We start from the raw sequence: 25,175 nt of genomic DNA, 5'->3' as shown, positions 1-25,175 counted from the left end.
CCAGATGAGTCACTGCTTCTGTATTTGCTTCTGGGTCGTCTGTTGTCAACACAGGGCTATTCTTCTTAAAAGGTGTCTCTTCTGCCCTTCAAGGATTTCCCGTCTTCTTCAGAGACCTAAAGGTGACCTAAAGAACCACGGCTCCTCTACTTTCACTCCCATTCACTTTGCTCCAGCCATAGGAATTGGCATCGCTCACGAGCATCTTTTCTCTTCCAGGTTTTTTTTTGCCGTTGGTCCCTTCCTGGAGGGCTCCTCTCAGGACACCCACATAGGCAGCTCATCCCGTTTCTTCAAGTCTTGACTCAAAAGTTGTTTTCTTAAGAGAAGGCTATCCTGACCTCCATTTCTAATATTTCAAGCCACCCCCACATTAATATTTCAAACCCATTTTTTCTGATATTTTTCCTTTGTAATACTTGTTATTCACATTTTTTTACATTTTAATTCCCCCCATCTTTCCAAATAGAATGAAAAAACCTATGATGGCAAAGTTATTTTGAGGAAATCTATATGACCAAATCCTTAGTATTTTGCTCATAGTAAGTGCTCAAGTGTTTTTTTTTTTTTAAATAAATAAGAGAATCAATGGCTATAATTAAAATATTTATGGAATATTACTTGGAAATTGGTAACATAGTTAGCTTTCAACAATAAGTTGCTGAAAACACATCCTTTTCTCTCATGCTTAAGTGTAACAGGCAGTTTTGAAGCCTTATTCTATTGACGACGCTCACAGCTACAGCAGCAGTGACACCACCAATAACAGCACTGACAGCACTTGCTCGGCATCCTGATTCCTTTTGTCATACTTATTTTAGTGAAAAATAACTTGTGACATATTTTATATCTAATATAATTTTTCTATCTAACAGCAGAGTGTTGGGAGGTTGAAAGTGTTAGTTGCTCAGTCGTGTCCAGTTCTTTGTGACCCTACTGACTATAGCCTGCCCAGCTCCTGTTTCTGTGAAACTCCCTAGGCAAGAATACTGAGCAGGTTGCCATTCCTTCCTCCGGAAGATCTTCTCGACCCAGGAATTGAACCTGGGTCTCCTGCATTGCATGCAGATTCTTTACCATCTAAGCCACCGGGGAAGCTATACCCAAGATTTGTTGTCCTGAAAGCTGTGTTCAGGGCTATGGAAATGTAGCCTAATGGTATTAGGCACCATACATAACACCTCATTAGCAGTGTTAAGCCTGTTCTATAGATTAGAGTCAGATAGGACTGAGCGACTAAACTGAACTATACTGATAGATTAGAGTACAAAATTAAGGGATATTTACTAAATATTATATTTAGCAAAGAACTCATTGCCAGAATAATAAATAAAGAAAAATAAATCCTGTAAACCAAAAATAAAGAATCCCAATTAAAAATATGCAAAAACCCTTAATCTAACTGTAGGCAAAGAAGGTACACAAATTGTCAAAAGATATTCTCACAAAACCAGTTCAAAGCAGCTCTGTTTTAAAAGCCTAAACTCAACAACCCAAACATCCAGCAATAGGAGAGTGAACTATTACACATTTGTACAAAATAATATTACTCATTAATAAAAAGAATGAACTACTGTTACACTCAGCAACACACATGAATCTCAGTCACTACATTGAGTGAAAGAAGCCCAGGCTCTAAAGATTGTGTGTTGTGTGAGGCCAGCAGAGGCACAAGTAATCCATGGTCATCAAAATTTGAATAGTGGTTAGTTTTGGGGGAGGATTGGTGAGAAAGGACTCAAGGAAATTTCTGGGGAGATGGAAATATTTTCTGTCTTGCTCTGTGCTGTGGTAACATTTGTTACTACTTGTTAATTATGCCAATTAAAAACAAAAAGACTAAAGGAGAGGGGGGAAAAGCAATTTATCAAGTTATGTCCCAAGACTATAGGGCACCTGGTAGACCTGGCTTTCTCATCAGAGCTGACAGGTTCCCTGAGATCACCGCAGGCTCCAGGGCTTGCTCCCTGGCCCTGCTGGTAGGTGTCATAGCTCTATAAATCCATGTAGTCTAGGTGCACATAACTGCTTCCTGGTCCTCAATAGGCTGAGGCGGGTGATGGATGCCATCAAACCCAGTCACTGCCTGAGGAGCTGGGCTGCTTCCGAGGCAGAGGGACAGAAGGGTGCATCAAAAAGTCACTGCAATGCACTTCACCCAAAATTAAGTGCTAAGGGATGATAATGGGGCTTTTATGCCACATGCATGTTTTCCTTTCCATTAAATCTCAGATACACTGTTTGCTTTGGTATCCTTAGTGCAGGCGGCTTTGAAATCCATAGGGGGAAAGAAACCCGTCATTAAGTCCAGCAGCCCAGCCCAGCAATGCAGTGATGCTTTTATTTGGTTTTCCTTCTGTAAATATTTGTGCTCTCTCAGGCTAAGGAGTGGCCTGTGCTGAGACTAAAATATCTCCACTTATAAATCTTCCAGGTGCAGCAGGGAAAGCCTGACCCATCACCCTGCCCCTGCAATGACCCCAACCTCACTCTCGCAGACCACCCTCCAGGCTGCCCTCAATGCAGACCCGTGATCACCTCTGCAGGAGAGGATGAACCTGAAATCAAGCGGTTATTGCAAACCCGATTTTTTCAGTCCAAAGGTGAAGGTTACTTTGCATCTCGTCACTGCCCTTAAGCTTGTTAATGAAAAGATGGAAAAACAATATTGATAACAGTGAAGTCCAATTTGTCCAGAAATGAAGGCTGATTCATCACAGAAATAAAACAGAAGACAAATGGAAAAGTGAGATATACAGTAAGACCAATAATAAAAAGAAAATTGTAAAAGACTTAAATATTTCTTTTTCTACTGGGTGTATTTATCTGGGTTTTCAAATTTCTGCTTTTCACAAGAGGCTCATGATGTGAATACTAATCCCAAATAAGAGGTCAGACTGAGGCTTAATTATCTTCCACTGCTAAACCCAACTGATTTAACAGCTAAGGGAATTTTGTCCATTCATTCAATAACATTTATTGAACTGCATAGTATTCCAGATGTTGGACTTATTCATTTACTTTTTTAAACTTTCCATTTTTACACATCTCTATAAATTCACTTCCTTTTTTTCCCCTAAATTCTTATCAAGCTAATTCTTGTCAAAGCTGTGATATTCTATGCATTTCTAAGTTTTATCTTATATAAATTGCCCTATCTGGCTTATGATAAGTCCATGATAAGGAGCAAATGAAGTAATCTTGATAAAAGCATATGAAAATATTTTTCATCTTAAATACATTTCAAAGAATAATCGGAGTCTTAGACTTTTGTTGGAAAAGGAAAACATCAAAGTAAATCTTTGTGATTTTAATAACCTTATAAAAATGGAAACAGAACAAAACCTAGGGAATGAAAACTGACATGAGATCAGAAATTTTTCTAGTAAAAAACAGGATTGCTGAATTTAAAAATGCAGTAGAGAAAAAATATTTATGGCAAAACCCCAAACCTCTACCCTCGTTAAGAAAAAGGCAAACTACAGATAGTCTACAGGGTCAGTTCTTCATTTTTGTGAAATAGTTATTTATGTTACAAAGCAAGCCAAATCTTTAGAAAGAAATGAAAAAAATTCGTATCTTTGATCATAGAGCCTAACATATATAGGATAAAAAATGAAATATAGAGACTGATTCGTATGCAAAATCAAATATCCTAAATAAAATGCCAACAAATCAAATATACCAGTACACACACACACACACACACACACACACATTAAGTGGTAAAGAACCTGTCTGCCAATGCAAGAAACACAGGTTTGATCCCTAAGTTGGGAAGATCCTCTGGAGAAGGGAATGTCTGTCCACTCCAGTACTCTTGCCTGGAGAATCCCATGGACAGAGGAGCCTAGTGGGCTTCAGTCCATAGGGTCGCAAAGAATCAGACACAACTGAGGCAACTTAGCATGCATATGAGAAATAAAATTCATATTTTATGGCAAGACAAAAATAATTCAAATATATGAAATTTGCTTTGCCCTTTGGCCTCTCCTCTGCCCACTGTGCACTGTGTCTGCATTAGGTATTGACCAAACCTCCCTCACTGGCAGAAACACCTGCTGAACCATAAAGAGCAACATTCTCGTCACACCAACAACACAACTTAAAAAGATAACACTCCTTCTGTTCTTATAAGGGATCATGATGACCAACCACTTTGTACTTGCAGATCTGAATCATGTAAACTGACAATAATACATCAGTTAATGCTCAACCTTCCGTCTCAAAAAAACTTCTATAACTGTGCCTGGATTTCTAATGCACAGAACAGTTCCTCAGCGCTCTGAGATGCTCTCCCCGGGTTAATCCACAAACATGACTTGAATAAAATCTTCCATTTCTTTCTTAGAGCAACTAATTAATTTTTCATTGACATATATATTCTACTATATATACCCGTTTCTGTGGATAGCAGGATTGAACATGTGACAAGTTTGTGGCTCAGATGATAAACATTCTGCCTACAGTGCAGGAGACCTGGGTTTGATCCCTGGGTTGGGAAGATCCCCTGGAGAATGGAATGGCTATCCACTCCAGTATTTTTGCCTGGAGAATCCCATGGACAGAGGGGCTGACAGGCTATAGTCCACGGGGGTCACAAAGAGTTGGAAACAACTGAATGACTAACACACACACACACACACACACACACACACACACATACACACACGTTTTTACGGTAGCCACTGGGTTCAAGTATAAACTTGACCTGACATTCTGAGGATAGTCATCCTGTTCCCTTAGAACTTACTAAAGCCTGGACCCAGAGTGGAGTCCATACAGTGATCAGCTGAGCAAACGTTCACTTTCCAGCCTCCTTAGTGGGGTTGTAGTAGCTGCTACCACCCATAGGAAGACATCATTCCTTATCAGTTGATGTGATTGTTTAGGGAAACAAGCTACCACCTAAGTAAGGGGCCTCAGTTTTTGAGCTAACACCGGAGGGCTATTCCCCTTCTCTTTTTCTTTTTTTTTTTTTGTGTGTGTGTTTCAAGTAGAGGATAATTACTTTATAACATTGTGATGGCTTCGGCCACACATCAACATGAATCAGCCAAAGGTATACATATGTCCCCCACTCCTTCAACCCTCCTCCCACCTCCTTCCCCATCCCACCCCTCTAGGTTGTCACAGAGCACCAGCTTTGGGTTCCCTGCATCACACAGCAAATTCCCACTGGCTATCTATTTTACATATGATAATGTGTATGTTTCAATGTTATTCTCTCAATTCATCCCACCCTTTCCTTCACCCACTGAATCCTAATACGTGAAAAGATGCTCAACATCGCTCATTACTGGAGAAATGCAAATCAAAACTACAATGAGGTATCATCTCACACTGGTCAGAATGGCCATCATCAAAAAAATCTACAAATAATTAAGGCTGGAGAGGATGTAGAGAAAAGAGAACCATCTTGCACTGTTGGGAATGCAAATTGAGATAGCCACTATGGAGAACAATATGAAGATTTCTTAAAAAAATAAAAAACAATTCTAGAATAAAACTATCATATGACCCAGCAATCTCACTACTGAGTATACCCCAAGGAAACCATAATTGAAAAAGACACACGTACCCCAATGTTCACTGCACCATTATTTCCAATAGCTGGGTCATGGAGGCAACCTAGATGTCCATCAGCAGATAAATAGATAAGGAAGTTGTAGTACATATCAGTTCAGTCGCTCAGTCGTGTCCAACTCTTTGTGACCCCATGGACTGCAGCACGCCAGGCCTCCCTGTCCATCACCAACTCCCGTAGTTACTCAAACTCATGTCCATTGAGTCGGTGATGCCATCCAACCATCTCATCCTCTGTCATCCCCTTCTCCTGCCTTCAATCTTTCCCAGCATCAGGAACTTTTCTAATGAGTCAGTTTTTCACATCAGGTGGCCAAAGGATTGGAGTTTCAGCTTCAGCATCAGTCCTTCTAATGAATATTCAGGACTGATTTCCTTTAGGATGAACTGGTTGGATCTCCTTGCTGTCCAAGGGACTCTCAAGAGTCTTCTCCAACACCACACTTCAAAAGCATCAATACTTCGGCACTCAGCTTTCTTTATAGTCCAACTCTCACATCCATACATGACTACTGGGAAAACCATGGCTTTGACTAGATGGACCTTTGTTGGCAAAGTAATGTCTCTGCTTTTTAATATGCTGTCTAGGTTGGTCATAGCTTTTCTTCCAAAGAGCAAGCGTCTTTTAATTTCATGGCTGCAATCACCATCTGCAGTGATTCTGGAGTCCCCCAAAATAAAGTCTGTCACTGTTTCCACTGTTTCCCTATCTATTTGCCATGAAGTGATGGGACCAGATGCCATGATCTTAGTTTTCTGAATGTTGAGTTTTAAGCCAACTTTTTTACTCTCTTCTTTCACTTTTATCAAGAGTCTCTTTAGTTCTTCTTCACTTTCTGCCATAAGGGTGGTGTCATCTGCATATCTGAAGTTATTGATATTTCTCCTGGCAATCTTGATTCCAGCTTGTGCTTCATCCAGCCCAGCATTTCTCATTATGTACTCTGCATATAAGTTAAATAAGCAGGGTGACAACATGCAGCCTTGACGTACTCCTTTCCCGATTTAGAACCAGTTTGTTGTTCCATGTCCAGTTCTAACTGTTGCTTCTTGACCTGCATACAGATTTCTCAAGAGGCAGGTCAGGTGGTCTGGTATTCCCCTCTCTTTAAGAATTTTCCACAGTTTGTTGTGATCCACACAGTCAAAGGCTTTGGCATAGTCAATGAAGCAGAGGTAGATGTTTTTCTGGAACTCTCTTGCTTTCTCAATGATCTAATGGATGTTGGCAATTTGATCTCTGGTTCCTCTGCCTTTTCTAAATCCAGCTTGAACATCTGGAAGTTCACGATTCACATACTGCTGAAGCCTGGCTTGGAGAATTTTGAGCATTACTTTGCTAGTGTGTGAGATGAGTGCAATTGTGCAGTAGTTTGAGTATTCTTTGGCATTACCTTTCTTTGGGATTGGAATGAAAACTGATCTTTTCCAGTCCTGTGGAATGGAATATTACTCAGCCATAAGAAGGAATGCATTTGAGTCAGTTCTAGTGAGGTGGATGAACCTGGAGCCTATTATACAGAGTGAAGTAAATCAGAAAGAGACAAAGATCATATATTAACACATATGAAGACAGTAATGATGATCCCATTCTCTCTTGAATGTAAAGGTCAAAGGGTTTAGCTCCATCTGGGAGGGCCAGCGTGAGGCCTGATATAATTGCTTTTTCAATTCTCCACAGGCCCCTTTGCATTCTGAATTCTATTCAAAAGGATCATCATCCTTTCCTTTCAACTTGCCACCTAGAGACCCAGCTATTAGGCCATAGTTACAGACCCAGATGCTCAGGACCCAGCACTCCCAGGACACCCCTAGGCTGTCTTCCATTTTTAGGAGGAGTGAGGCTACAAATGGATTGGTTCCTTTCTGGGGTGGCTTCTCCCACTTTCCATGAGGATGAAGCCAAGGTGGGTCACCTAAGTTTGCTACCCACTGCCAGGTCCACCTTCTCATCTACCAGTCAGTCTGGGGCCCTGGCTGTACCACACAGAATGGTAAGATGCTTCTTCCTGATGGACCCTAATAGGCGGCCCTCCAGCTCAGTGGACCCTTGGACCATCCCTTAGATGCTCTGTGTTGGATTTGTTTTCAAAGGCCAAGGGGGCCAGTTGGAGTGACCTGTTTTCACACAAATGCCATAAGATTTGATCCGAAGATTTCTGGCTTGGGAAATTTGGACCCAGCAGCAAACAGTTAATAGATTCCTCAAAAGACCCACATAGGAGGTATCCAAATGGCATGAACTCTGATGTAACTGGGGTCCCCCTATTTGTAATGGTCGGAGCTTGAGGTAGTCAGCCCTTCCTCAATCAGAACATCCCAGCCAGAGAGGACTGGCCTCTATAGCTCCTGACCAGCTTGGTCCCTTAGGGGGTGGCACTGCTCTCAGATGGGGGTGAGGGAGTGGGGTGGTTCTTCTCTTTCCTCCTTTAGGTCAAAAAGGAGAAGTTTTCAGACCTCTTGCCAGGTGAGAGCTAAAGGCACGAGGTGGGGTGGGGGTTCCCCTTGGTACTCACCTGATCACTAGGGCGGCTGGGATCCTCCTGTTTTTATCCCTGGAGGAGAGCCCAGGAACCTTGGCTGATGAGTGTTTCCTGTTCTTGCCAGCAGCTCCCTGGACTTCCCTCCTGAGTGTGGGGTTCCTGGCCTTCTGAGGGGCTCTCAGGGCCCCCAGCTCAATTCTGAGAAACCAGCACTGCCTGGGTGGGGCTACCTCATGGGTCTGTACCCACCTTGGGACCCTTTGCCCTGGGCATCCCCTGTCCCTTCCTGAACTCAGATCAATAGTCCTTATTCCGTTTTGTCAGGTGTCCCCATTACCTGGGCCTTTTCCTGGTTTTGCCTCTCAGCTCTCCGGTTGTCCCATCCTTCACCAAACCGGAAGTGACCATGGAGGATGCTACCGTTGACCCCTGGAGGTGAGCAAAGAGGGCACAACGCACTGGTGCGGCATAGAGAGGTAGAGACTGCCACACTCCCGGCGATACTGCAGGCGAGGCTGCCCTGTCTCCCTCTTGCCCTTGGTTCCCTGCGTCCCTGGGGTTGACACCACGGGAAGGCCAGCCAGAGGCAGTGGCAGTCATGTCATTTTCAGTCTCCAACCCCAAATATGCCACAATGTGGTCCCCTCAAGGGGGGCTGGGGTCTAAGGCGTGTGTGCTCCACACCCCAGCATCAGGTTCCTGGGCAGAGCTGCTCCGGATTTGGCCCCAGGCAGCCGCATTCCACTCAGTCAGTGTCCTCAGAGATCAGAGGAAGCTCCCAAAGCCTCTGCTATCTTCCCTGCTGGAGTCAGGGTGGGCCTGGAACCTCGGGAGCAGTGCAGGTGAATAAGGTCAGCCTATCCCATCTAGGGTATCAGCACTTTGCTACTGACCCTCCCCAGTCGGTTATACACAAGGGTCTTTCTGCCAGTCAGCTGGGAGAGGCGATTGGGTTCTCGCGAGGTGGGGCGAGATCTCAGTGCCAAGGAAAGCGTCTCTGCACCCGGCCCGTGGCCGCCATCTTGGATGGACATTTGTGGGCGGAGCTTCTGCACACGCCCCAGCCCCGTAGCTAAGGTGCGGGTGTAGCCTGTTTTGCACCAGGAACTCTGGACTGAAGACCCGGATCGGAGGCCTCTGCTGCGCTCTGCCCGCGGTGAGCCAGAGAGACTAGACTCCGCTCGGAGGAAAAGAACGATAAGACTTTATTTTATTACCCAGCTTCTATGTTTATTTCTCATGAATTATTCGTGGGCTTGGCCAGTGATGAGGTCGGAGGAGGAGCATTTACTGTGGGACTCCAGGAGCCGGGAGCTAGAGCATTTCCTAGCAGCCAGGGGCCTACTCCTGGGAGGTCAGAAATGAGGAGGTTTTTGAAGTCCTTTCGGAAATCATGGTGGATGACCATCGTGAGAAGAATCTCGGGGTGTTTTTTTTTTTTTTTTACCTATTTTAAAACTTCTTTTTTCTTTTTAAATTGAAGTATAATCGATTTACAACGTTGTGTTAATTTCTGGTGTTAACAAAGTGATTTCGTGGGGAAAAATCTCCTTTTAAGTATGTTAAACAGTGAATGAGAGGTGAATAGGTGGTAGCCATTGCAGACTGCAGACAGTTCTCACCAAAGGTGGTTTTGTTTTGTTTTGTTTTTCAATTTTTATTGGAGTATTTGTTGTTTAGTCGCTAAGTCATGTCCGACCCTTCACGACCCCAGGGACTGTACCTGCCAGGGTCCTCTGTCCATGGAATTTCCCAGGCAAGAATACCGGAGTAGGTTGCTGATTCCTTCTCCATTATTGGAGTATAGTTGATTTACAATGTTGAGTTAGTTTCAGGTGTACAGCAAAGTGAAGTAGTTATATGTATACATATATCTACTCTTTTTTTAGAGTCTTTTCCCATATAGGCCATTACAGAGTACTGAGCAGAGTTCTCTGGGATTATATAGTAGGTTCTTGTTAGGTATCTATTTTATATATAGACGTGTATATATGTCAGTCCCAATCTCCCAATTTATCCCTCCCTCCATCCCCAAGTAACCAAAGTTTGTTTTCTACATCTGAGACTCTACCCCAAAGATTTTAATGTGCAAGGAAAGAGAGATATGAGAGTGTGGAGTTTGGGATAATTTTTTTTTTCCCCAAGGAAGATAGAAAGTAGATTGTGTTTATTTGCTGATTAAAATAATCCAGGAAGGGGTCAATTACTTATGCTGGAGAGAGGAGCTTATTGCTGGGGGAAAATATTTGAAGATGAAGAAGAGAAGAGATCCTTCATAAATGGTTAGAAAACTTAGATAACAGGATCTGTAAATATGCTTTGTCATCTCCAAGTGAACCTTTGCAATTAAAAAGTAGTTTTTCATTAAAATGTTATCATTTAATATGTTGAATTTGACCAAATTGAATGCCTAAGAAGAACTGGGATGGTTTTGAAAAATAACAGTCATGAGGAGGGAGTTGTTCAATCATATAAAGTTTCTGTAATTTTCTATGATGAGGAATACACAAAGTGGCCAGTGGAGCAGAATACAATATCAGGAGTAAGCCTTCCTGGTGGCTCAGACAGTAAAGAATCTGCTCACAATGCAGGAGACCTGGGTTCGATCTCTGGGGTGGGTAGATCCCCTGGAAAAGGGAATGGCAACCCACGCCAGTATTCTTGCCTAGAGAATTCCACGGGTAGAGGAGCCTGGTGGGCTACAGTTCATAGGGTCACAAAGAGTTGGACATGACTGAGCGGCTAACTCACTTTCAGGAGTAAGCCTAAAAACATAAATCAGAAGTTAGTATGTGTCAAACTAGTGGAGAAAGCGTCCTTCATTAAAAAGTCATCTCACAACTTGTTGACTCATAACTACTGAGCCATTTGGGGGAGGGAAGATTAGATCATGCTGCCAAATCATATATTAAAATAAATTCCAGGTGGATTAACACTCTAACAGACCAGACACCATAAAATACTAAAAGAAAGCGTAATGGACTTCTAAGCATATTTTCAAAGGTAAATAGATATGTAAATAGACCAATGGAGGGATTAGTAAAAATTAAAATCCTCATGGTAAGATCCAAAGATGAAAAACTCTATGTGGTTATGAAAACATGCTGTAGATGAGAATTTAATGAGAAAGGAAAATAATCACTAAATGTCACATTATTAAGCCCTAAACTAAAAAATTGTAGAGGATCTTACAATCCTTACTTTGCAATAAAAATATTTATACATGGAAAGAGTGGAGGAGCAAAGAGTGGAGGAAAAATGAATTAACTGTGTATTTCAAGGCATAGAAATCACCTATAGTGTCAATTTTTATTTTTTTAGAGCTTTTCTGTAGTTCTCAATACACATGTCATAAACATAGGGGAAAAAAGTAGTACTTTTTTCAAGTTTGAGCCACTACTGGCTATTTTAGGTAGTTTATATTAAAGTCGAAATCTTAAATACCAAATAGCTTTATAAGATTATACTTACTTTCTATTTGCAAAAATTTGGGAAAAAAATCCTTATAATGTACATTAAGCATTGGATGCTCATACATATATTTCTTGTCATAGCTGGAATTGAATAGCCTTGCCCTTGAACAACATACAGGTATTGGATAATTTCGTGTCTGTTCTGCTGGGTGCTTGGGTAAGGAAGGCATTTTTCTTGAAGTGGTACATCTTGTTTCTGTTTCAATGACTGTTTTACCTGTATTCACTATATTCAATACACTGTCTGCAGTAACATATTACCACAAACTTAGTATCTTAAAACAACAGACATTTATATTCTCACTGATTTGGAAGCTGGAAGTCTGAAATCGATATCTCGGGGCTGAAATCAAGGTGTCAGAAGGGCCACCCTCCCTCAGGGACTTTAAGGAACAATCTGTTTATCATCTCTTCCGGCTGCTGGTGGTTGGTAGTGGTTGTTCCTTGGTTTGTGGAAACATCTCTCCCATCTCTGCTTCTGTTGTCACATGCATTCCCCTCTTCTGTGCTGTAATCTCTTTCTGCTTCCCCTTTATAGTGCATTTAGGGCCCACCCCTAAATCCTCTTAATCCAGGATAATCTGGTCATATCAAGATATTTAATAGCATCTGCAAAATCCTTTTTCTTCCATGTTGTTGTTGTTTAGTGGCTAAGTGTGTCCAACTCTCTGCGATCCCATGGACTGCGGCGTGCCAGGCTCTGCTGTCCTTCACAATCTCCCAGAGTTTGCTCAAATTCATGTCCATTGAGTTGGTGATGCTATCTAACCATCTCATCCTCTGTTGCCCCCCTTCTCCTTTTGCCATCAATTGTTTCCTGCATAAGGGTCTCTTTCAGAGAGTCATCTCTTCACATCAGGTGGCCAAAGTACTGGAGCTTCAGCTTCAGCATCAGTCCTTCCATTGAATATTCAGGGTTGATCTCTTCTAGGATTGACTGGTTTGATCTCTTTGCTGTCCAAGGGACTCTCAAGAGTCTTTTTTGCCATATGAGGTGACTTTCCCAGGTTCCAGGGATTAGGATGGGGTTCTCTTTTCAGGGCAGAGGGTAGTGTTCATTGATCCACAGTCACTCAGAGATGTGCTCAGTCCTGGGACAAGACCTTCAGACTGGGATCAGGAGTAGCTTCGTACTCTAGGCACAAGGATGGTAATTCAGGGAGACCACCATCTTTAACTCTCTGCTAGAAGCCGAGGGAGGGGTGTGTCAGTCAACAACTCCAGGGAAGCAGTTTCTGGGCAGCTCTCTCCAGGATCATGAACTCTGACTTCCAGCTCCACTGATGGGTGGTCTAGGCAATTGAAACTCAAGTTTGGACTCAAGGAGACAGTGGGGACTCCTCAATGGTCTCGGACAGAAGGTAATTGGCTCATCAGAGGGTCATTCTCCTGGGGTGGTCATCAGCCTAGAATAAGCAGTGAAGTTAAAAGAAAGCCAAAGTGAAGAAACCTAAACGCAGTGTTTTGAAATCCCTGACAGCAAAAGATCAGAAATAGCTAGGGTTCCATTTGAATGAGGTCAGTTTTACCTCATTGGCTGGCAGGAACCCATGCCTTCTAATACAATCCCATTTGAGAAAGTTGAGGGTGTAGATTTATTGTGTATCTCTCTTTTCTGATGATTTTATTTATTTATTTATTTATTTTTTATTTTTCATATAAAAGTGTTTTATTACTTTTAATGTAAAATTTTAGTGTCTTAGGCTTGAATCTTGGAACACAAACACTGGATTTTAAGTATTTTAGAAATGGGAAACTGAAACACTTTCTATGTCTATGCATCAGCTTTACTAAGAATCAAAAATGGTAGGAAACCAGCCTAGAGAAAGACTATGTCTTAGTGAGCAGGCGTCTTCACTTTCTTCCTTCTGTGCCTCATGGGCATGTATGCACCCAGGGTAGTTGTGACAGTTGGCTGCCCACTTGAAGCTAGTGGATCTGAAGAGAGGTGAACAAAGGGACTCCCAGATTTTTATTATCTACCCTGTTGGAATAGCCACACCAGGACCTAGACATAGTTTGTTACCATGGTGATTTTGCTGCTCAGAACATGATGTCACCCAAGGCTCACGTCTGGGTCTCAAGTCATTAAATACTTGGTGATTCATATTTATGGGACTACAATTTTCTGTGTCTGTACAAGTTATGATATTTCTCTTTGTGCCTGTTTCAGGACCTAGGAATTTCTCAAGTATATCACTTGAGGGCTTTCCATGTGCAGGCGTGGCCAGGGGTTTACCAGTGTCTGACCTCTAGCCTCAAGCTACATCTAACTCCATTCTCATATTTACTGACTGCTTGTTTGACATTTATGGCAGGTTGTTCTGCCATGACTTCAATCTTGATACACTTTTCCCTAACAAGATTATCTATTCATCTCAATATTTCTACGTTCATCAAAACTTTCTACTATTCATTTTGCAGCAAAGCTCAATATCTTGGCATCACATCTGATTATTCTGTTTGTTGTCCTTTGTTTCCAAGCAGTTGCCCTTTGCAGTTGTTTGTTTAAAGTATCTCCTGCCTTTGACTCCCACTTCCTAAAGTTTAGTCTAGAATCTCACTAGGCCCCCATAAGTAGTATTAACATACTTTGTGCTTCTGTTTTTCCTATTCCCCTAACTAAGGCTGTGTGTACTCAGGCAGGCACATCTTAAGGACACAGAGGAAGATCCCATACTCCCCAGCTCAGTTGGCTGCAAAGGTTATCATTGAGGGTCTATTCCATTGATACTTGTCTATAAAATCATTTCTGTAATCAACATTAACTTAAAAAGATATGAGGCAACTATTCTGGCAAGCTCAACATGAAAAAATACTCAAAAAAAAACTGGACGAATTGAGGGACGGAGGACTTCACCTTACATGGTCTGGGAATGTCATGGTCTGAAAATCACTGATTTCATACTTTGTTCCAACTTCAAAGGCCTCAACACATTTAACTTTATCAGTCATTTACATTTTAGAGTAAATGGATGCCTTAGCTTCTTTGAAGGAGCCAGTCATAATAAGGTGGAGGATAAAAGTAATTAAAATTTAGTGTTGGAGAGGAGTAATCATACACCAAAAAAAGAATTCAAAGAAGGAGGGAGTGTAAAAAAACAGGCATTTCCTTCTTAACTATTTTGAATGCCTACGATAAATCTTAAATACTGTATCCTGTTCATTCAGTAAGGATCTGATGAGACCACAGATATTATGTGTCCATCTCTGTAGTAGAAACTGGACACAGAGAGGTAGGCAAAATGGACAACTTTTTACTTGCTTATGTCCTAGTAAGAGAGAAAAGCAATAGACATGTAAGCAAACAAAATTCACAAACAAGTCAATAAAGTGATGCTTGCTATGATGAATTAAAACAGGGTGCTCTGATAGTGATTGAAAGTGGCTGCCACTCAGATTGGATGGTCAAGGAAGACCTCTTGGTGGAGTTTATCGTTGATCTGAGACCCAAATGATAAGATACCAGCCAACAGAAGATTCGAGAGAAAAGTGTTCCAAAGAGAGAGAAGATAGCCTGTAGAGACCCAACTATAAGAAGCTCATTGTATTCAAGGAATGGCCAGTGTGACCGGAAGACAACAAAGAACCATGCAAGATGAAATCTGAGGTGGTCAAGCCTTTCAAAGTTTTGAGGGTGATGGTGGCAGTTTGTATATATTTTAAAGGAGCTGGGAGCTTCCACTGAAGGGCTTTAAGTACAGGTGTAACATGATATGATTTATACTCTATAGAGATCACTCAGGCTGCTGTGCAGAGAATAAATGGGTTGTGAAGGGAAAGAAGGCACCTCCTGAGCATCTCTCTAAATGAGAGATGATGATGGCTTGGCTTGGATTGTGGTAGTGGGATTGGCTTATTATGGTTGAATTTAAGATAAAATTTGAATTGAGGGTGTCACTGCTTCTGGATTAGATAGATGTTGGTTGAGAGAGAAAGAGCAATTAAGGATGGCTTGATATCTTTGCTTGAGCAGCTGGATCACTTATGGTACCATATTGAGATGAGAGATGCATAGGACAAGTTCTCTTGAGATGTCCATTTGACATCCTAGTGGAAGTTTTAGATCAGCTGTGGGTCATATGAGTCTAGAGCTCCAGGTGGAGTTCAAGTCTAGACATGTCAGTTAGAGCCCTACCAACTTATTTAACAACAAGAGACTGAGAGACTACACCTGATTTCCTAGGAAGAGAGTGGAAAGAGAGAGATGGAGAATCAGAGTTCACAATCACTTTAATCTTCTAAAAATACTCTTTTACTGGCTGTTTTCCTGCTTTCTTGCTCAACAATTCTAAATTTTTTTTTATTTTTTATTAACATGTAATTCACTTTAATGTTTAAAGTACTGAACGAAATTTCTATATCCTTTCTAATTACTCCAGTCCACCCTGATCTTTCCATAGTCGAATTTCTGTACCTTTCTGGTTAAGAAGAGTTAACCTTATCCAAAGGGGTGTCTGGCCTTTGTCCTCAACTATTGGAAAGTGATCTTTGGGCATCTGGAATATCCTGCCTCATGGAAGTATCTTTGTTTGCCTGGGCGCTCTGGCCACTGGACAGCCTTAATAATGTGATTCATGTTGAGGCCTTATGTGGCGTCAGCTCCAGCCCCTGTAGGGGCTGGAGACCAAAGGGAGTGACCCCACCTCAGGGAGAAGCTGGGTAGTAAAGGTCAGTCATGTAGGTGGCATGGGATTGAGTCACGGTAAAAACTCTGGACACCAAAGGCTGAGGTGAGCATGCTAGGTTGGTTGTACACCCGGCATATTATCACACACAGCAACTGGGAGGATTTGACTCCATCCACAAGTGCACAATCATCACTGCAGATGGAGATTGCAACCATGAAATTCAAAGACGCTTATTCCTTGGAAGAAAAGTTATGACCAACCTAGATAGCATATAAGACATTACTTTGTCAACAAATGTCCATCTAGTCAAGGCTATGGTTTTTCCAGTAGTCATGTATGGATGTGAGAGTTGGACTATAAAGAAAGCTGAGTGCAGAAGAATTGATGCTTTTGAACTGTGGTGTTGGAGAAGAGTCTTGAGAGTCCCTTGGACTGCAAGGAGATCCAACCAGTCCATCCTAAAGGAGATTCATTGGAAGGACTGATGTTGAAGCTGAAACTCCAATATTTTGGTCACCTGATGTGAAGAGCTGACTCGTTTGAAAAGACCCTGACTTTGGGAAAGATTGAAGGCAGGAGGAGAAGTGAATGACAGAGGATGAGATGGTTAGACAGCATCACTGACTCAATGGACATGAGTTTGAGTAAACTCTGGGAGTTGGTGATGGACAGGGAGGCCTGGCGTGCTGTGGTTCATGGGATTGCAAAGACTCAGACATAACTTAGTGACTGAACAACAACAAAGCATGATTTTGGAAACCCCCTGTTATAGACTGAATGTTTTTATCTCTCTCCAATCCATAGGTTGAGATCCTAACCCCCAAAGTGATGGCATTTGGAGGTTGGGCATTTGGAGATAAAGTCATAAGGGTGGAGTCCTCATGAATGGGATGAGTGCTCTTAGAAAAGGGACCCCAGGGACCTCACCCACCCCTTCTGCCACTTGAGGACACAGTGAGAAGGCAGCTGCCTATGAACCAGTAAGTGGGTTCTCACTAAACAATCTGCTGGAGCCTTGACCTTCCAGCCTCCAGAACTGTGAGAAATAAATGTTTGTTGTTTAAATTACCCAGTCTGTGGCATTTTTATTTTAGCAGCATGAACTATGATATGCTCTGAATTTGCAGTTGGTGTCCAACTGCATGGTCTGTTTGGTTTGTTTCTTCTAACTTGGTCATTGGCTCTACCCATCTTCATTTTGGCGGCTAATCACATGCTTATCTCCTTGTTATCCAACTTTTTCCTGTTTCTATGTCCCCCTCAACCAAGAATAGATCTCCTAGAGAGCTTTCATTTCTTTTGTATCCTTAACACTTAGCATAATTTGGGGGGGCTCTTAGGAAGTTCTCAGGGCTTCCCTGGTGGCTCAGCGATAAAGAATCTACCTGTTAATGCTGGAGACATGAGTTTGATCCCTGAATCAGGACGATTCCCTGGAGAAGGGCATGGCAACTCACGCCAGTATTCTTGCCTGGAGAATCCCATGGACAGAGGAGCCTGGCGGGGCACAGTCCATGGGGTTGCAAAGGGTCATACACAACTTAGTGATTAAACAATGACAACAAATTCTCAATATATGTGTTAAATTTAATCATTATGTTAAGTCACTAAAAGTTTGGGAATGATAGCAATACCTTAGAATAACCAGCTAAGAACTCACCTTCAACACATCAACTACTCTAATACTTAATAAAGATGGAAACTTCAAAAGTGTTGAATTTTTTCCTTTTTAAGTTTTTCTAAAAATGTTTTAGAGCCAAGTGGAGATTGTGTGCGCCAAGATTTGTTGAAAAGAACTTATTATTGCAAAGTTACCAGCTCTGAGAATTTGGTCCTCATAAAGAGGTCTCCATAACCTTCCATGAAACATCAGGAAGGGGCCAGTTTAATAATGACCCTACCTGTGTTATAGGTCACAACTAATGAGAATCTCTTTAATGGGGGAGGGTGGGGCCAAAATTGAGAATTTAAGCTAGATCTCCAGGTATTAATGTATGAATTCTTTTAATGACTTCTTTAGAGTCTGGCTCCTTGTTTTGTCAGAAACTCTTTAAATGGTTGCCAGTTTCATAAAGGGATGTAGCTATTTTATTTTTCTGACGGTATTAGAAAATGTAGAGACAGTGCCATGGTTTTTTCATAACCACAATGACTTTGTGCAAAAGTCTAAAATCCATTACCAGATAACCAGAAGATGGTACACTGGACCCGGGCAGGCTTGGATGCTCTGCACAGATCTCTCTTGCGGTGCAGGTCATTACTTCTTTTTGGGTGGTTATCAAGGGTGAGAGGTCCTAACCCTATCAAACACAGCTAGTTTAATAATGTCCCCTTTGAAAAGCAGTTTAGTCTCTCAAAATAGATTTTTAAAGACTTCTAGTGAAAGGCATCAAAAGAAAGAAAGATATCTTTTAACCATAATTTAGTAATTCTCCAACCTTGATTTTTGGCTTTCCTTGCTGCCTAAGTGGTCATATATTTTATAAGCCTTGCTAATTTGCTGTTAAATTTGCTATTTATATGATCCTAGATGATTTGCTGGACTTCATTGAACAGAAAAGAATTTTATTAGCAGCCAGTGCTTTAAAAGAGGTTTTTTTTTTCTTTTTTTTTTCACACCATCAAGGCCACTTTCTCAACTTATTGACAGCTTTATGAGTGTAGCTGGATAAAGAACAGTTTCCTGTGTCCAAAGCTGTCTTGCATTCCATGGGGCAAAAGCTCGGACTTTTAATTAGGATATAAGAGCTTTCCTTTCTCTCCCCGCATTCTCTGGGGGCATGGAGCAGTTATACTTGCATTTAGATAGTTAATCACTTTTCCAGACTTCAGTCAACTGAAATTAGGGAGGTCTTCAGGGCCCATGTTTACCTGGATCTGGGCCAGCCCAAGATGGTATTTATTTCTGCACATCTGCAGTTTGTATATGTGCACACATGGTTTTGCCTTTCTAATTAATTGAAGGTATTTTGCCTACTGCAAAAATTGTCAAATGAATTCTGTTTAGAATCTTCTCTGAGCCCTCTATTGGATATTTTTCACAAGAGAATGAAATATGCCCGAGACTTTTCCTGGATGAGTTTCGTCTCTGCATCGAGTACCTGGCAAATTCTCCTCATTCCTTTCTCTCTTTTGTCTTGACCTCAGTATCCAGCAGATTTATAGGAGTTTTAAGGTTTTATGTTCCTGTTAAAATTTTCCTTATTGTTATAATCCTACCCAGCAAATTCTCTTTTCAACATGGTGTTAAGGCTTTGATTATGAAAATGAGACACCAAAGAGTGAACGAATATTGGGGGCTCACAGTGGTAGCTGGGTCGATATATTTTGCTAGTATTTGATGTCTTTTGAAGAAAGCGTTTACTTTCAGCATATTCCAGCTGGCTGTCTCTGGCCCCTTGCTCAGTCTTCACAGACACACACTGTCAGCAGTCACTGTGAATGGACTTCTGCCAAGGGTGTGAAGAAGCTTGGTCTCCAGGGTCTTTACTTGATGGTGTGACTCCAATAACGGCAATACTAGGACCACCTGAAACCTATTCACTTATTTAAGTAACCAGCAGGCTGTGGATAGGAAGATGCTCTTCAGGGAATTTTTCTGAATTGCCCTTTTTTTTTTTTTTTTTAATTTTGTAACCATGTCAAGAAGACCTATTTCTTCTTTTTTTTTAGCCACAGGCTCTTTTTATTTAGTTTTATTTGTTTTTAGTTGTGCAGGATCTTCGTTGGTGTCCCTGGGCTTTCCTCTAGTTGCGCTGAGCAGGGACTACTCTTTAGTTGCGCTGTGCAGGCTTCTCGTTGCAGTGTCTTTTCTTGCTGTGGAGTGCAGGCTTCAGTAGTTACGAATGTGGGCTCAGTAGTTGTGGGTCCCTGGCTCTAGGGCACAGTTGCCATAGTTGACGGCACATGCTCTTAGCTGCTCCGCATCATGTGGGATCTTCCTGGACCAGAGATTGAACTTGTGTCTCCTGCATTGGCAGGAGGATTCTTTACCACTGAGCCCCCAGGCAGGCCCAAGAAGAAAGTTAAGAGTTTACGTTTTATTCAGCGGGAATTCTTAGAACGTCAAGCCCAGGAGGCAGCATCTCAGGTAGCCCTGAGAAATTGCTCTGTGGAGGTGGGGAGAAGTCAGGTTATATAGAAGTTTGCAGCAAGGGGCAGATAGTCTGAATATCAAAATATTACTGTTAATTAGGGAAAACCAGATATCTCAAATTAAAGCACTTAGCCCTCTTCTGTGTATGGGAAAATGCAAGCCTCTGGGTTTATTGAAATCATTTCTTTTCATTTGCATCTCAGCTACTTGGGCCAGCATCCTGTGTTTTTACATTTCCCCCCACCCCCTCCTACACCTGTCTGTAGGGAGTGTCTGTAGGGACTGTAGCCTGCTAGCAGGTCCTTCTTGAATTCCCCTAGGACTCACTGGCTTACATGTGGAGGGCCAGAATCACAGATAGCTGTGACATCCTTGTTTATCGATATGGCAGGAGGTATTCCATTTCACAGTACCAAACAGTTTCATAAGAAGACCTATTTCTTGACTCATAAATGAACATAAACAAACAATAAAAGCTTAGATTTTGATCCATGGCTCAGAAATCTGGCAGCTTAGCAATGCTGTTGGTAAACGTCAACCAAATCTCATTGTTTGGGACTGCAGCATCGAGGGCTATTGTATTAATCTCAAGTTCAAGATCTGCCTGCATCCATCGGTAAGTTTTCTATTCTTTGTAATCTTCATCTTGTCCTCGAGGAACTCATACATATATAAGCATTTGCAAACATCTACACAATTTACGAACTGCGAAGAACAGACTCATTTGAAAAGACCCTGATGCTGGGAAAGATTGAAGGCAGAAGGAGAAGGGGATGACAGAGGATGAGATGGTTGGATGGCATCACTGACTCAATGGACATGAGTTTGAGTAAACTCTGAGAGTTGGTGGTGAACAGGGAGGCCTGGCATGCTGCAGTCCATGGGGTCTTGAAGAGTCGGACACGACTGAGCGTCTGAACTGACTGACTGACACAATTTACACCTAGCAACCTAACCCTAATAAATCCTGAATATGCTGCCCTGTGAGCCATTTGCTTAGAACGTGCTGACAACTTCCTTGAAGTCATAACCAAGTCACAGAATGCACTAAGCACCCAGGACTCATTCCAAACTGGGGTTTGCTGTATCAATTATTTGCATCATTTCCAGAATATCAATACTTGTAGCTGATGGCAACTAATGCTAAAATGTAATCTCTTTGTTTCCTTAACAGATTGCAGAGAAAATCAGTTCTCTTTGAACTTGTGCAAAATGAGCATTTACATTATGGGTGCTTTCTACTAGTAATTCTGTAGCCTGAGATCTAGCGTCTCTGGGCAAACCTATCCTGCTGCTATACTCTTGCTTGAATCAGTAGAATAGTAAAATTGAGTTTTAATAACTTCTCTTTCCATCTGGTAATTCTGGCAACTATGTTTCTTTTCCTAATCTAGGCGGTCACTCTGCTTGCCATTTTTAGCAAGTGCTCTCCTGAGGTTCCTTTTGCTGCTCAAAATTTCTTTCTTTCTTTTGTTTTTTTTTTACAAATCAGTGATCTCGATCTAGAGATTCTGTGCAAAGTAAATCAGCCTGGGGGCTGGGGAACCTCTAGTTAGCTCTTACCCCTAGGCTTCCCTGGTGGCTCAGACAGTAAAAAATCTGCCTGCAGTACAGGAGACTTGGGTTTGATCCTTGGGTTGGGAAGATCCCCTAGAGAAGGGAAGGGCAGCCCACTCCAGTATTCTTGCCTGGAGAATTTCCTAGACAAGGGAGACTGGTGAGCTACAGTCCCTGGGGTCACAAAGAATTAGCGATTAACACTCACTAGCTCTGAGAACTTGGCTATTATCACTTCACCTCTCTGAATCTTTGCTTATCCAATGAATAGGACCAAATGCTCCCCTGAGGCCCTTCCCAGTTTGATTTTGCTGTCTCCAAAAGGCAGCTTTATCCAAGGGCATTCTCAGTGCAGAAATATACCTCAAGGAGCAAAACATTTAGTCTCGTTTCAATGCTTCCCTTTCCACCTTTTTGCTGACAGTGCCTAGGAGATTGCAGTACCAATTCAATGCATGTGATGTATGGAATATTTCAGAAAATATATCTTAAACTTTCATCTATGAATTTTAGCTGAGATCTTGAGTGCTGTGGTCTTCGTTATCAAACAGGGTACGATTTTCTTTCTTCCTTCTCTCCTCCCCTTTTTTTCTCCCTCCCTTCTCCTGTGGCAGGACAAACAGGAGACAAAGCTCCTCTCTTTTACGGAAAGATGTCCCTTGACTGATTTTCCATTGCCCACACTCATACACTCAGCTATGTTCTCCAACTGATCTGCATGCCCTGTGGATAATATGGACAGGCAAGGGCAATGGATTTTCCTAAGGCTTCAGAGTGAATGATAGAATCAAATGGGAAACTTGAATGTATCCCATAGATGAGAGTATGCTTCTTAATTGGCTTCCCAGTGGTGTTGGTGGTAAAGAACCTTCTTGCTGATGTAAGAGATAGGGGTTCGATCCCTGGGTCAGAAAGATCTGGAGGAGGGCATGGTGACCCACTCCAGTATTCTTGCCTGGAGAATCCCATTGACAGAGAAGCCTGGCGGGCTACAGTCCATGGAGTCACAGAAGAGTTGGACATCACTGAAGTAACTGAGCGCTCAGGCATGCATACTTCTTATGTGGGTCCATTTGTCCCATATTTTCTCCTCTTTGAGGTTTTATATCAACCACACCCATATTTAATTAAGAAATAAGTAATTTTCTTGAGAAGCTACTTAGATTTTCTTATTTTTTATAAAGACGTTTAATTCCTTCCATCCTCCCTTCTTTTCACTTTTTCTTTTTCTAACTTCTCTTCCTTCCTCCCTCCCCATTTCTTCTTCTTTTTCTCCCTCCCTTCCTTCCTATGCCTAAACTCTTCTCTCCTTCAGTTTATCCCTTGAGGCCGTGGCATTTCTTTTTTTTTTTTTAATTAATTATTTTAATAGAATAATTATTTTACAATATTGTGGTGGTTTTGGCCATACATTAACATGAATCAGCCACAGGTGTACATGTGTCCCCCTGTCCTGAACCCTCCCCCCACCTCCCTCCCCATCCCATCCCTCTGGGTTGTCTCAGTGCACCAGGTTTGAGTGCCCTGTTTCATGAATGGAACTTAGACTGATCATCTGTTTTACATATGGTAATATACATGTTTTTCAATGCTGTTCTCTCAATTCACCCCACCCTCACCTTCTCCCAGAGTCCAAAAGTCTGTTCTTTATATCTGTGTCTCCTTTGCTGTCTTGCATATAGGGTCATCGTTACTATTTTTCTAAACTTCATATATATGCGTTAATATACTGTATTGGTGTTTTTCTTTCCGACTTACTTCACTCTGTATAATGCTCCAGTTTCATCCACCTCATTAGAACTGATTCAAATGCGTTCTTTTTAATAGCTGAGTAATATTCCATTGTATATATATATCACAGCTTTCTTATCCATTTGTCTGCTGATGGACATCTAGGTTGCTTCCATGTCCTAGCTATTGTAAACAGTACTGCAATGAACATTGGGGTACATGTGTCTCTTTCAATTCTGGTTTCCTCAGCGTGTATGCCCAGCAGTGGGATTGCTGGGTCATATGGCAGTTCTATTTCCAGTTTTTTAAGGAATCTCCACACTGTTCTCCATAGTGGCTGTACTAGTTTGCATTCCCACCAACAGTGTAAGAGGGTTCCCTTTCCTCCACACCCTCTTCAGCATATATTGTTTGTAGGCTTTTCGATAGCAGCCATTCTGACCAGCATGAGATGGTACCTCATTGTGGTTTTGATTTGCATTTCTCTGATAATGAGTGATGTTGAGCATCTTTTCATGTGTTTGTTATCCATCTGTCTGTCTTCTTTGGAGAAATGTCTGTTTAGTTTTTTGGCTCATTTTTTGATTGCGTCATATATTTTCCTGGTATTGAGCTGCATGAGCTGCTTGTATATTTTGGGGGTTAATTCTTTGTCAGTTGCTTCGTTTGCTATTCTTTTCTCCCATTCTGAAGGCTGTCTTTTCACGTAGCTTATAGTTTCCTTTGTTGTGCAAAAACTTTTATGTTTAATTGGTCCCATTTGTTTATTTTTGCTTTTATTTCCATTACCTTGGGAGGTGGGTCATATAGGATCTTGCTGTGACTTATGTCAGATAGTTTTTTGCCTATGTTTTCCTCTAGGAGTTTTATATTTTCTGGTCTTACATTTAGATCTTTAATCCATTTTGAGTTTATTTTTGTGTATAGTGTTAGAAAGTGTTCTAGTTTCATTCTTTTACAGGTGGTTGACCAGTTTTCCCAGCACCACTTGTTAAACAGATTGTCTTTTCTCCATTGTATGTTTTTTCCTCCTTTGTCAAAGATAAGATGTCCATAGGTGTGTGGATTTATCTCTGGGCTTTCTATTTTGTTCCATTGGTCTATATTTCTGTCTTTGTGCCAGTACCGTACTGTCTTGATGACTGTAGCTTTGTAATATAGTCTGAAGTCAGGCAGATTGAGTCCTCCAGTTCCATTCTTCTTTCTCAAGATTGCTTTGGGTATTCAAGGTTTTTTGTATTTCTATACAAATTGTGAAATTATCTGTTACTAGTTCTGTGAAAAATACTGTTGGTAGCTTGATAGGGATTGCATTGAATCTATAGATTGCTTTGGGTAATATCCTCATTTTCACTACATTGATTCCTCTGATCCATGAACATGGTATATTTCTCCATTTATTTGTGTCATCTTTGATTTCTTTCATCAGTGTTTTATAGTTTTCTATATATAGGTCTTTTGTTTCTTTAGGTAGATTTATTCTTAAGTATTTTATTCTTTTCATCACAATGGTGAATGGGATTATTTTCTCAATTTCTCGTTCTGGTTTCTCATAGTTAGCATATAGGAATGCAAGGGATTTCTGTGTATTAATTTTATATCCTGAAACTTTACTGTA

The 25,175-nt window shown here is 41.5% G+C and overlaps 1 protein-coding gene and 1 long non-coding RNA gene across 11 annotated transcripts in view; one reads left to right on the top strand and one right to left on the bottom strand.

Annotated features, from left to right (window-relative positions):
• Positions 1–4,962: 4,962 nt before the first annotated feature.
• LOC145542243 (uncharacterized) lies at positions 4,963–9,015 on the bottom strand. Its single transcript, XR_014079721.1, has 2 exons — positions 8,103–9,015; positions 4,963–7,097 (listed from the first exon to the last, which is right to left on the bottom strand). It is a non-coding gene; the product is annotated as an uncharacterized LOC145542243 (long non-coding RNA).
• A 156-nt stretch (positions 9,016–9,171) lies between these two features.
• LOC145542241 (uncharacterized) overlaps positions 9,172–25,175 on the top strand; it is a 76,908-nt gene continuing 60,904 nt past the window's right edge. For all 10 annotated transcript variants that reach the window (XR_014079717.1, XR_014079718.1, XR_014079712.1 and 7 more), the window contains exon 1: positions 9,172–9,225. The gene's annotated coding sequence lies outside the window, so the exon portion shown is untranslated. The remainder of the gene's footprint in view (positions 9,226–25,175) is intronic.

The sequence above is a fragment of the Giraffa tippelskirchi genome, chromosome 3 (assembly GCF_054371585.1).
Source record: "Giraffa tippelskirchi isolate mGirTip1 chromosome 3, T2T-mGirTip1v1.2.pri, whole genome shotgun sequence".
NCBI lineage: Eukaryota > Metazoa > Chordata > Mammalia > Artiodactyla > Giraffidae > Giraffa > Giraffa tippelskirchi.
This window is presented reverse-complemented; position numbering and strand designations above follow the sequence as displayed.